The following is a 13,539-nucleotide window of genomic DNA, read 5'->3' as shown; positions in this document are numbered from 1 at the left end:
AAACGGGTCCAAATGGCTCTTTGAATGTTTAAGGTTCCAAACCCCTGGTTTCTGGTGTAGTTCTTGCTAGCTGATTGTCTTTATGTTCATGCAAATGCATCTTCATCCCTAGGACTCTTCGCTGTCAGATTTCCAACTTGGGGAGCCCATGGACATAATGAAAAGAAGGACTAGAGGTGACATGATAGCAGTGTTCCAATATCTCAGGGGATACTGCAAAGAACAGGGGGTCAACCTATTCTCCAAAGCCCCTGAGGGCAGAGAATCAGCAATGGATGGCAACTAGTCAAGGAGAGAAGCAACTTAGAACCAAGGAGAAATTTCCTGACAGTTAGAACAATTAATCTGTGGAACAACTTGCCTCCAGAAGTTGTGAATGCTCCAACACTGGAAGTTTTTAAGAAGAGACTGGACAACCATTTGTCCGAAATGGTATAGGTTTTCCTGCCTGAGCAGAAGGTTAGACTAGAAGGCCTCCAAGGTCCCTTCGAACTGTTCTGTTCTGTTCTGTTCTGTTCTGTTCTGTTCTGTTATTCTATTCTATTCTATTCTATTCTATTCTATTCTATTCTATTCTATTCTATTCTATTCTATTCTATTCTATTCTATTCTAATGGTCTTCTCACTACTCACTGTTTCTCATGTGGGAGATTTTAATGCCCCCAAACAGCTTCTGTCACACAAACTTTGATTTCTTTCTCTTTTTCTTGTCTTCTCCTTCCCATCCTCCCAGCATTAGCTGCATGGAAGGCATGGAGTCCTAAATGAGTTTGTTTCTGAAGGCTTTTGATATGAGGTCATCCCATCCAGTGGTGGGTTCCTCCCGGTTCGGTCCGGTTCGGCCAAGCCACTAGCGGTGACGATATGATGTCACTGAACCGGTTCTTCCCCCCCCACCCTCCCACCCCCCCCACCCATGTTATTCTTACCTTTTATTTGGTCCCATCCCCAATCTATTGCTGCCTCCTGAGTCCCAGCTGATGACTAGAGGGAAAAAAACTGTTTAAACTCTTGCCACGGGGCTTCAAAGGGCCGCCCTACAGCTGATCAGTGTTAAAAGCAAACAAATGAGTCGGGTCGTAAGTGCGAGGACCTTCCAGAAATAACTCTGACCAGCTAGCCACGTCCACCTAGTCACATGACCTCCAAGCCACACCCACAAAATAAGCCACGCCCACAGAACCGGTAGTAAAATAATTTAGAACCCACCCCTGATCCCATCCCATCCCATCCCAATTAATTCTGGTTGATCAAGGCCATCTTCTCAGGTCAGGTTATAATTGGCACAAACCTGTCTAAAAATCTACCTAACAACAGACACATCCTTGGAGCTTCTTGGATGAGATTTGCCTATCCCAGGTCCTTGGTAAGGACTCGCTAGGTAGACAAAAATATCAAACCCAGTCTGAACATCTGGCTGGCTGTACGACGATCAATAATAACAATAATAGAAATATTTTTCCTCTTTCATGTATATTTATTATTTTTGCTTCGCAGCCGTGAAATACGACCACGTGCAACTGTCCTGAATAATATCAGGTATTCTTTTTTTTTATTATTATGATTATTTTTCTTTTCCCAGCTTTGCATCCATTAAAAACCTCCCAAGTTTTTCTGTTAATTGCCTGTTGGCAACATGCGGTCTCTGCTAAAAAACATATTTTCTGTCAAGATTGCATTCATCATTTGGGCTCATTTCTCTTGGCCCTCCACCCATCAGAGCTTCATTGAGAAGGCAAAACAGCAGCTTGCGAGTTAGCAAATGAGGAACAAAAAGACAGAGGAGAGAGAGAGAATGAAAGAGAGAGCAAGAACAAGGAGGAAGAGGAGGGGACTGATACAGCATTCATAGGTGACCGCACAACAATTTGTGCATGTGTGTTGTTGTTGTTTTTTTTAAAGCACCGCTTTTGAAGACGTTTGCCTTAACCCATCGATGTGACTTTGAAAATGTGAGTCATCAGCCCCCGGCCCACTGTCAACCCAACCCCCCCTACCTAGGAGCCCTTTTGTAGAATCTACTAGCTGTACTTAATTCAGGCACTAGCCTTGCAATGGATCAATTGTGCAATCGTTTGCAAAGACAGCTTGTTGATCCTGTCACGGTGCCAACGCCAGAAGCTTGCTGGGTATTTTTGTCTTGGCAGATGCCCGTTCTGTTGCAAAGGTCTGCTACTCAGTTCTCTCCCCTCCCTTTTCTTTCAGGTAATCTCCAGCATTTTCGTGGCAAAAAAAAAAAAGAGAAACAAAAGAGAGAATCGATTATTCAGTTTTGTTTTGTTTTGGGGTTGTTGGGTTTTTTTTTTTGTTTTTTTTAAATAGGGCTCTTTTTCTCCTTATCGTACAAGGGGAAATTATTCTGCGGGGACTCATCCTATTTTAACAAGGATTGGCACAGTTCTAGCATGAAAAATGTAGTTTTTTTGTTGTTGTTTTTAAATGGTTAGGTTGCAGATCTTGGGCCTGTGAGCTGAAATTGAGCCTGGTCTACTTCGTCGAAACATTGCCAAGAAACCTCCAATTTTACGCGGGAGAAAACCCGAATAACCAAAGACCTACATACAAACACCCGCGAAAACCTCAGAAAACAAATAGATAGATAGATAGATAGATAGATAGATAGATAGATAGATAGATAGATAGATAGATAGATAGATGATAGATATCTTCACAAGCACAAAGTCCAGAAGTGATATCCACTTCGACTTTGGTTTTGTTGATTAAAAAGATTTGATCCAGTGGTGAAATGTAAAATTTGTTACTTCCGGTTCTGTGGGCGTGGCTTGGTGGGGGAGGTAATGTGACTGGGTGGGCATGGCCAACTTATTTTTTTACTTTTAAAAGCATTTTTTCCCATTTTTTCTTTTCGGCCGAAGAGGTTGTAAAAAATGCTTTTGAAAGCCTCTGACGATCAGGCAACTCAGCTGGGATCGTCAGAGGCTTTTAAAAGCATTTTTTTTTCCTACAACCGAAGAGGTTGTAGAAAAAAATGCTTTTAAAAGCCTCTGACGATCCCAGCTGAGCCGCGTGATCATCAGAGGCTTTTTTTTTTTTTTTACTTTTAAAAGCATTTTTTCGGCCGAAGAGGTTGTAGAAAAAAATGCTTTTAAAAGTAAAAAAAAAAAAAAAAGCCTCTGATGATCACGCGGCTCAGCTGGGCATGGGAGGAGGGGGCAGGGATTTTTGCTACCGGTTCTCCAAACCACCCGCTGCCATCGCTACCGGATCGGGCGATCCAGTCCGAACCAGGAGCATTTCACCCCTGGTTTGATCTTATAGGAATGGCTAGTTATATGTGTGTGTGTGTGTGTGTGTGTGTGTGTGTGTGTGTGTGTCAGAGGTAGTATTCAGCTGATTCGGATTCGTTCAGGCGAACTGGTAGCGGCGATCTGCGAGTGGCCGCCCACCCACCCCGATGCTATGCTGTCCTATTTAACTACATTTTCTAAGCCGGGCGCATGCATGTAAGCCACACATGTGAGCAAAATGCATGCGCGGAAGGCCACGCGCATGCACGGAAGGTGCACACACACATTTTCAGTGTGCAGCGAACCGGTGGTAAAATTATGTGTGTGTAAAAGCAAAAAGTTGAGGTTGGTATGTGTTTATCTTGTACTGTGCTAAGAAGAGCTGGAAGTCAATACCCCTTTTCTTTCTTTTTCTCTTTCCCCTTGTATCTCACACACACCCTTTCCCCCCTCTCCCTTCCCTTCCCTTAATTTCCTATTTTTTCTTCTTCTCTTCTTTGTATTTTATATAATAAAAAAATAATAATGATAGTAAGTGATGGAACGCACTGCATAAATTTGTCACGACAAAGATGTAAATAACTAAACGAAGCAGCTAGAATGATTAAGGAACTGACAGTTTCTGATTTGCAGAAGGATCCCAGGAATTAAGTTCTTTAACTGGAAAAGGAAGCTGCTTTGAAAAGGTTTCAAACATTGTAACCCAGGTTAGTCTTCAGTTTAGGGCCACAATCGAGCCCAACATTTCTGTTGCCAAGCAAGGCAGTTGTTGAGGGAGATTTGGCCCCGTTTTATGACCTTTCTTGACATCGTTGTTGAGCGAACCACTGCAGTTGCTAAGTAGTAACACGGTTGTTAAGTGAACCTGGCTTCCCTGTTGACTTTGCTTGACAGAAGGCCACAAAAGGGGATCACATGAGCCTAAGACCCTGTAAAACCGTCATAAATATGAGCCGGTTGCCAAGCACCTGAATTTAGATCACATGACCATAGCGATCAGGGTTGGGTTCTACTTACCTTTACTACCGATTCGCAATGGGATCGCGTGCGAATCTGCTCATGTGCAGATTGCCGATGATGACAACTGGGGTGGTGGGCGGGGTCTCCTGCCAGTTTTACTACTGGTTCTTGCGAACCGGTCTGAACCAGGGGCAACCCACCACTGATGGGAATGCTGCAATGGTCGTAAGCGTGAAAACTGGCCATAAGTCATTTTTTCCAGTGCTGTTTTATCTTTGAGCGGACTGTTGTAAGTCCAGGTGTACCTGCACATCTCACCTTGCAGGTTGACTTAGCCAAACCTGTGGCCTCTGTCTCGCCTTGCACATACACTCCAATCAGGGGTGAAATCCGGCAGGTTCTGACAGGTTCTGGAGAACCGGGTAGCGGAAATTTTGAGTAGTTCGGAGAACTGGCAAATGCCATTTCTGGCTGGCCCCAGAGTGGGGTGGAAGATTTTGTAATATCCTTCCCTTGGAGTGGGCAGGGAATGGGGATTTTGCAGTATCCTTTACTCAGGAGTGGGGAGGAAATGGGGATTTTGCAGTATTCTTCCCCCAAGAGTGGAGAGGGAATGGGGATTTTGCAATATCCTTCCCCAGGAATGGGGAGGGAATGGGGATTTTGCAGTATCCTTCACTCAGGAGTGGGGAGGAAATGGGGATTTTGCAGTATTCTTCCCCCAGGAGTGGAGAGGGAATGGGGATTTTGCAATATCCTTCCCCTGGAATGGGAAGGGAATGGGGATTCTGCAGTATCCTTCCTCTCGAGTGGGGAGGGAATGGAGATTTTGCAGTCTCCTTCCCCTGGAATGGGGAGGGAATGGAGATTTTGCAATATCCTTCCCCTGGAATGGGGAGGGAATGGGGATTCTGCAGTCTCCTTCCTCTCGAGTGGGGAGGGAATGGAGATTTTGCAGTCTCCTTCCCCTGGAATGAGGTGGGAATGGAGATTTTGCAATATCCTTCCCCTGGAATGGGGAGGGAATGGGGATTCTGCAGTCTCCTTCCTCTCGAGTGGGGAGGGAATGGAGATTTTGCAGTCTCCTTCCCCTGGAATGAGGTGGGAATGGAGATTTTGCAGTATCCTTTCCTTGGAGTGGGGAAGGAATGGAGATTTTGCAGTATCCTTCCCCTGCCACACCCACCAAGCCACACGATGCCCACCAAGCTACGCCCACAAAACTGGTAGTAAAAAAATTTGAACTTCCCCACTGACTCCAATGCTCCCAATTCCGAAGGCAGGCTTCTACCGTATCGCTCGTCTTTCTTGAATGGATTTATAATCTATCCAATACGGTACTTTTTCTGAACGCGTTACAAAAAAAAAAGGGGGGGGGGGGACAGATTAACAGGAGACAATCTGCCTTGGTGAAGATTGCATATTGTGGCATTTCTAGTCCATATGGATGAGTAAGACTTGGATTGCAGGCATTTGACCTTCAAAATCCTGCAAATGGGAAACCAGACTTCTACTTTTTACAGCTGGAGAAGTCACAGCCTTGTTTCTCCTTGCCTGCGAGGCCATTATTAAAATACAATTTGACTTAAAAAAACAAAACAAAAAACCCATCGAGTGATATATCTCCCACCCCTAACTTTTCTATTTTTCTCGAGGAAAGCGAACGCTTTCCTTATATTTCCAGCGCCCTCTTTCCTTCACCCCTCCTGGCTAACTAAGCCTCACTCATTAGCACCTATGATTCAATTGCCCATCATTTAAGAACTCAATTGCAAATTTAGAGCCACGGGCAAAATCTAAATAAGACTTGAATTTTTTTTTTTTTTTTTTTGGCTCATGCCAGAGTTAATCTCAAGTAATAACTCCTGAGAGCCTTTGAAAAGGTCTGACGGTAGCTTTCTGTCAAGTGCATTAACGGAATTGCACGTGTCTCTACTAAAAAAATAAAAATAAAATCTTGATCGTGCCATATCCGATCAAAAGTTGCTCCGATGGGAAATGGATACATCTTGGCTTAATACGAAATAATTCCCTGGCATCTTCAGAACCCAGTGTGTGCTTTGTTGATTGGTTTAATGAGAGGGAAGGGAAAGGGGGAGTGAGAAAAGGGTTAGTACCATCTACAACCGGGATGGCGAACCTATGGCACATGATGAGCCTGTAGTACAGTGGACTAAAGCACTGTTATTAACATCTGCTGCTTGCAATTACTGCAAGTTCAAATCTCACCAGGCTCAAGGTTGACTCAGCCTTCCATCCTTTCAAAGGTAGGTAAAATGAGGACCCAGATTGTGGGGGCAATAAGATGACTTTGTATAAATATACAAAAGTATGAAGGCTATTGCTTAACGCATTGTAAGCCACCCTGAGTCTCCGGAGAAGGGCGGCATATAAATTAAAGCAAAAAAAAAAAAAAAGTGCCACAGCTGGCACACGGAGCCCTTTCTGCGGGCACCAGCTCAGCTCCACCGGGCATGTGTGCATGCCTCCCGCCATCCAGCTGATTTTCAGGATGCGCAGGGGGGGGCAGGACACATGCGGGAGACACGCACACATGCGGGGGTTGCACGCCAGTGGTGGGTTCCTCCTGGTTCAGCCCGGTTCGGCCGAGCCACTAGTGGTGACGATATGACGTCACCGAACTGATTCTTTTTGTTCAGGAGCTGGGGGCCCCCGCCCCCCGCCTGCCCCCCCACCCCGTATTATTTATACCTTTTATTTGGCCCCACCCCCAATCTATTGCTGCCTCCCAAGTCCCAGCTGGTCGGCTAGAAGAAAAAAAACTCTTTTTTTCTCTTGCCGCAGGGCTTCAAAGGGCCGCCCTACAGCTGATCAGTGTTAAAAGGCAGTGTGGTGGTAGACCGGTGCCTCCAAAAACAAATGAGTAGACCGATGCCTCCAAAAATGAATGAGTAGACCGGTGCCTCCAAAAACAAATGAGTAGACCGATGCTTCCAAAAACAAATGGGTAGACTGGTGCCCCCAAAAACAAATGAGTAGACCGGTACAGCTCTGCAAGCAGTTAAAAACCTGGTAGCCCAATACCTCTGCTAAATCCTAAAGAATTGTCACATGACCATCAAGCCATGCCCACAAAATAAGCCACGCCCACAGAACCAGTAGTAAAAATTTTTAGAACCCACCCCTGTTGCACGCGCATGCATGCGGGGTGTGGGGGCATGGGGGGGTGGCACCCCCCCCCTCCACGGCCTCTTTTTGGGCCCAGGAGGCTGCACGGAGGCCTACTAGGCCCAAAAGAGGGGGCAGGGGGGTCATGTACACATGCATGGGGGGGTGCGGGGAGAAAATGGGAGGGGACGTGTGCGCATTCGCAGGGGAGGCCCCATTGCATTATGGGTGCAATTGGGTATCTCGTGTTTAATGAAAAGAAGGACTGGGGGGGAGACATGATAACAGTATTCCAATATTTGAGGGGCTGCCTCAAGAAAAAAGGGGTCAGGCTATTCTCTAAAGGCAGGAAAAGCGGCAATAGATGGAAACTAATCGAGGAGAGAAGCAACCTAGAACTAAGGATAAACTTCCTGACTGTTAGAACAATTCATCAGAGGAACGACCTGCCTCCAGAAGTTGTGGATGCTCCAACACAGGAGGTTTTTAAGAAGAGTTTGGGCTCAGTTGTGGCCCTTAAGTCAAGGACTACCTATAATTCCAAGTGTCATTCTTGGTTCTTGGGGCCTGACAGAAGATACAGAAAAGAGGAGAATTTATGGGCCCAAGTTTAATCTCTACCCACATGATCTCGCCAGTGGTCTCACCAGGCTTGTATCTATTCCTCCCTCGCAGGGTGAGTTATTGGCAAGACACAAGCCGTCTTTCTCGATATCAGCTGCCTTCATACATGGATGGAACCATTTTATTAACTTGTCTGAAGACAACTGTCTAATGGCCCTTCTGAAGATGCCTCTGCTTCCAGAAAGGTGCTTATCAGACAGGCTGGATAAGGCTTTCTATGAGACTATGAAGTGTACCCTCTCAGGAGCTGCGTTGGCTTACTTTGTGGTTGCGTTCAGGCAACACACTTAGGTACGCAAAAAAATTAAAATCAATAAACCCTAGCAGATCCATTTGCACACCTTTGCGGCTGAGTATCTAGTGCAAATCCTGTGACAATCGAAGACCAGGCCAAGAGAGGGAGGGAGAGAAGGAGTGGAAAGAGAAGGACAGAGGGAGAGAAGGAAGGAAGGAAGGGAGGGAGGGAGGGAAGGAGGGAGGGAGGGGAGGGAGGGAGGAAGGAAGGAAGGAAGGAAGGAAGGAAGGAGGGGAGGGAGGAAGGAAGGAAAGAAGGAAGGAAGGAAAGAAAGGAAGGAGGAGGGGAGGGAGGGAGGAAGGGAAGAGGAAGAAAAGGAGGGGAGGGGAGGGAGGTGTTGTGGTCTGCTGGCAGCCTGTGGAGCTGGACAGAGTCGGACAATGAGGGAGCTGGGGAAGACCATGGGTCAGCCCTGGAGTCTGGGGAAGGCTCGGACGAGGGCTCTGCGTCGGCGGCATAGAAAGGGCCATTGGGGAGGTGCGTGCTGCCTCCAGAGCCTCCAGAGTCGGACCTCAGTGAGGCAGAGGAACAGGGGTAGCCTGTTCTCAGTGCGCACATGCGCAGGGCTGCCAGAAGGCAAGAACAGTTAAAACAAAAGGGATGACTCGGGAGTAGGGCTGGGATATGATTGGCCCCTTCCATAAGACTTAAAAGAGGAGCAAAGGCACGTGGGCCTTTGCAGGAAGCAACGTTGTTAATTCTGTGCAGTTTAAAGTCTGAAGCTCTGTTTGATTCTGGACTCCGTGTGGCTTTGCCATTTAGGTTTTTGGCAGCGTGTCAAGGGAGATAAAGGTGGGTGATTATCAGCCTTATCCCGAAGGACTCTTTACAACTATTTGGGACTCATCTGTGAATGAACAGAATTCACAGCTGTTGAAATAAAAGAGGTTTTTGGGACTACTCGTGTGTTTTACTGACTCAGGAAGCCTAGGTCAGAACAGGAGGGAGGGAAGAGGGAAGAAGGAGTTGGAATTTGTTTTTTTTTTCCAAGTGATCACATTTTGCACGGGGCTAAATTAGCATGGTCACACAGGCCTTGGGGGAGGCAACTTGCAAGCCACAGGCAATATTTCTCAGCAGGAGCTGCACAAGGCCAGCATTTAATGACAAGCTTGTGTTTATATTAACTCCCGATGGCTCCGTTCAGCTGGTGGGATCAAATGGCCGCAGCCTTGCTATATTGGTTTTATTAAAGGCCACACAAATAACTGGTGGATGAATTCTTGAACAGGAATGGTCCACAGCCAAGATCCTGCATTCAGATTGTCTCTGTTTCCATAATATGAGGGAGAACCTGGTATATATTGAAAAGCCAAGAATGGGTCAACCAAGGAGGTTTGCTTATATGGGGGTAGGTTTTGTGGCACAATAGGAAAAAAATTGAGTATCAGCCTTAGAATTCATAAGAAACTCTGCCTAGCTCCTATATTATATTTAATAAGAATTAAACATCAAAATGAAGATAAAAGAGGAGGGTGGGTTGTGACTTTTGGGTCAGATTTTTAAAAAAACTTTTGATGAAAACTTCCTGCAGTTTTCTTGGCAAGGTTTTTCAGAAGTGGTTTTTGGCTTCATAGGCTGAAAGAGAGGGACTGGTCCAAAGTTACCCAGTTGGCGTGGGGTCCAAGACAGGACTAGAATTCACAATCTCTTCTTTTCTAGCCTGGTGCTTTAACCACTACACCAGACCTGGGTATTTTACAGTTCTAGGCCTTATACAGCCCAGTTGCAAACTAATATGAGCCGCGGTGGTGCAGGGGTTAGAGTGCAGTACTGCAGGCTACTGTACTGTACTGTACTTTACTGTACGCCAAAGACTTGAGGCCTTTGAATTATGGTGCTGGAGAAGACTCCTACGAGTCCCTTGGACTGCAAGGTGATCCAACCGGTCAGTCCTAGAGGAGATCAACACTGACTACTCTTTAGAAGGTCAGATCCTGAAGATGAAACTCAAATACTTTGGCCACCTAATGAGAAGGAAGGACTCACTGTAGAAGAGCCTAACGATGGGAACGATTGAGGGCAAAAGAAGAAAGGGACGACAGAGAATGAGGTGGCTGGATGGAGTCACTGAAGCAGTTGGCGTGAGCTTAAATGGACTCCAGAGGATGGTAGAGGACAGGAAGGCCTGGAGGAACGTTGTCCATGGTGTTGCGATGGGTCAGACACGACTTCACCACTAAAAACAACAACTGCAGGCTACTTCTGCTGATCACCGGCTGCCAGTAGTTTGGCAGATCGAATTTCAGGAGGCTCAAGGTTGACTCAGCCCTCCATCCTTCCGAGGTGGGTAAAATGAGGACCCAGATTGTTGGGGGGGGCAAGAGGCTGACTCTGTAAATTGCTTAGAGAGGGCTGGAAAGCACTGTGAAGCAGTATATAAGTCTAAGTGCTATTCCTATTGGCCCTTGTGACATCATTGGAAATAAAAAGTAAATAAGTGCACCTCAGAGGGTGTGAGAAGAAGGTGAATTTGATCCAACTTTGCATAGTTGCCGTACGCTCTTTCAGTCAGCTGGCAGCTGTGGGAAAGCGAGGAGAAAAATGCTTTTTTTCAGCTGTGCAGTGCTCGACCCTCACTTGAAGCAGCCTGAGGAGAGGGATAGTGGCCATCACATGAGGGGACCTGGGCTCGGCCACCCATCATCATCTCAGTCGAAGCGTGGCCTTTTGGGCGAGTGGGCAAAGCTCAGACAGGACCTGTTGGTTTGGTCTTCCACTATCTTCTCCTCAGAGAAGAGCAACTAAGGCCTGGAGATGAAAACTTATGAAAAACGGTTGCAGGATTTGGGTTTGGCTAGTCTAAAGAAAAGAAGAATTAGGGGTGACGTGATAGCAGTATTCCAGTACTTGAGGGGCTGCCACAAAGAAGAGGGAGGTCAAATTATTTTCCAAAGCCCCTGAGGGCAGGACAAGAAGCAACGGATGGAAACTAATCAAGGAGACAAGCAATCTAGAACTAAGAAGAAACTTCCTGACAGTTAGAACAATTAGCCAGTGGAACAACTTGCCTCCAGAAGTTGTGAATGCTCCAACACTGGAAGTTTTTAACAAGAGATTGGACAACCATTTGTCCGAAATGGTCTATTCTATTCTATTCTATTCTATTCTATTCTATTCTATTCTATTCTATTCTATTCTATTCTATTCTATTCTATTCTATTCCATTCCATTCCATTCCATTCCATTTAAAAAAATCCAAAATGGATGTGGGGAACAATTACTTACAACACGAGAAGAAAACACAACCTTCAAAATGGTCAGAAACTGCAATTATATGCAGCCTTCTTTGAACCCAAGGAGGGAGATTCCGTACCTGCTGTAGATAAAGGATAGGGTGATAGATAAAAGTCAAACTATGATTTGATCCCGCCTGGTAGGTTGATTAGAAGCCACAAATACAAAATGTGGGGATTTTTTCCCCTCACTCACAACATTTTCATGTCCATACTGTCCACACTTACAGTATTCTGCCTCAATCCGCTAGCTGGCATATGGACCCGAATGGAAAGAATGCCCCTAGGTAGATATCGTTCCCTCATTCAACCTTTCAGAGTGAAAAGAGATCTTCAGTTTTCTAATTTGATTTTTCTTTATTTTAAGGCACTGTTCTGTTCTTTGGGTTTTAAAATTAACTCGTAGACAGAAGTTTTGGAAGTTTCTTTAATTTACTGGCCATATGTGAGAGAACGACTCCCTGCTGTGAAATCTGTCACGGACAAAGAATCGAAAGCAGACGGAAAAATTGATGCCAATATGCCTCGCACCATATGAAAAGAAAAATCGGATGCTTAACCCATGGACACTGGTATTCAGCAGCAATATATTAAGAGCAATGCCAGATGCCCTCCAAAAAAGGGGAAGAAGTCAGAGGCTTTTCATCCAATGAGCTGTTTACACCAAGCACGTAAATGGTTCTTATGACAATGTTATAAGTTGCTCGGGGTCCTTCTTGAGAGAAGCAGCACTGAGGGGCCCAGCAAATAAATAAATAAAAAAGAAAGAAAAGAAAAGAAAAGAAAAGAAAAGAAAAGAAAGAAAGAAAGAAAGAAAGAAAGAAAGAAAGAAAGAAAGAAAGAAAGAAAGAAAGAAAGAAAGAAAGAAAGAAAGCGGTGGCTTGGTCACCTAGGACACTGAGCTTGTCGATCGAAAAGTCGGCAGTTCAGCGGTTCGAATCCCTAGCGTCATGTAACAGGGTGAGCTCCCGTTATTTGTCCCAGCTTCTGCCAACCTAGCAGTTCGAAAGCACGTAAAAAATGCAAGTAGAAAAAATAAGGACCACCTTTGGTGGGAAGGTAACAGCGTTCCGTGCACCTTTGGCATTTAGTCATGCCGGCCACATGACCACGGAGACGTCTTTGGACAGCGCTGGCTCTTCGGCTTTGAAACGGAGATGAGCACCGCCCCCTAGAGCCCGGAACATCTAGCACATATGTGCGGAGGAACCTTTACCTTTTAAGTAAGTAAGTAAGTAAGTAAGTAAGTAAGTAAGTAAATAAGTAAATCTGTGCATCTCACAGATGTGATGATGCACAGATTTCAAATGTGATGGGGTTTGGTACAAGGAAGCAAATGAATCTAAGAACATTGGGGCTGTATCGATTGATCGATCGATTGATTGAATTAATCATTAATAGGTATGTAAGTTATTCTGTGTATCTCAGAGGGGTTCATCAAATGTGATGGGATTTGGTACAAGGAAGTGTAGAAAGTTAGCACCCACCCCTCTCCTAGAAGAAGAAAATATTTTGAGTAATATTAAAAAGGCAAGAATATTATATTTCCCTGGATGAGAAATGGAGAAACATGCTCTTGGAAAGCAGCCCCCAGCTTCCTTAATAGCTCCCAGCAAATGTCAGCACTTAAGAGTAAAGAGATAGATAGCTCTATCCATAAACAAATACCCTTACCCATGATCCAACAAAGGTAGGATTAGCCCTCAGCCACAATAAGGAATTGCCCAACGCCCCTTCATTGCATCACCCTCAGAAACTTCAACCAAACTTAGCTCAGTCAAACACCTAGGATTTGTACTTTGCCTATAGAGCCAGCTATGACCCCTACATAATCCCTACATGGCCCCATGCGAGTCTGACAACAGCCAATAGAATACACGTTCTTGCACAGGAACAGGAAGCTCAAGTGCAAAGCCCAAGAGAAGGCATAAAAGCCCCCCACTCTTAACTCCATGCGGTCAGCTGCCCAGAGCCACCCATGTGCTTCTGCTTCATCATTAAACCCTCTTTCCAATCAAACTCCAGCCTCCATTTTGTCTCCAGTGCC

This window comes from Pituophis catenifer, unplaced genomic scaffold (genome assembly GCF_029215685.1).
Source record: "Pituophis catenifer annectens isolate HBS135680 unplaced genomic scaffold, rPitCat1.0.hap2 SCAF_8, whole genome shotgun sequence".
Lineage (NCBI taxonomy): Eukaryota > Metazoa > Chordata > Lepidosauria > Squamata > Colubridae > Pituophis > Pituophis catenifer.
This window is presented reverse-complemented; position numbering follows the sequence as displayed.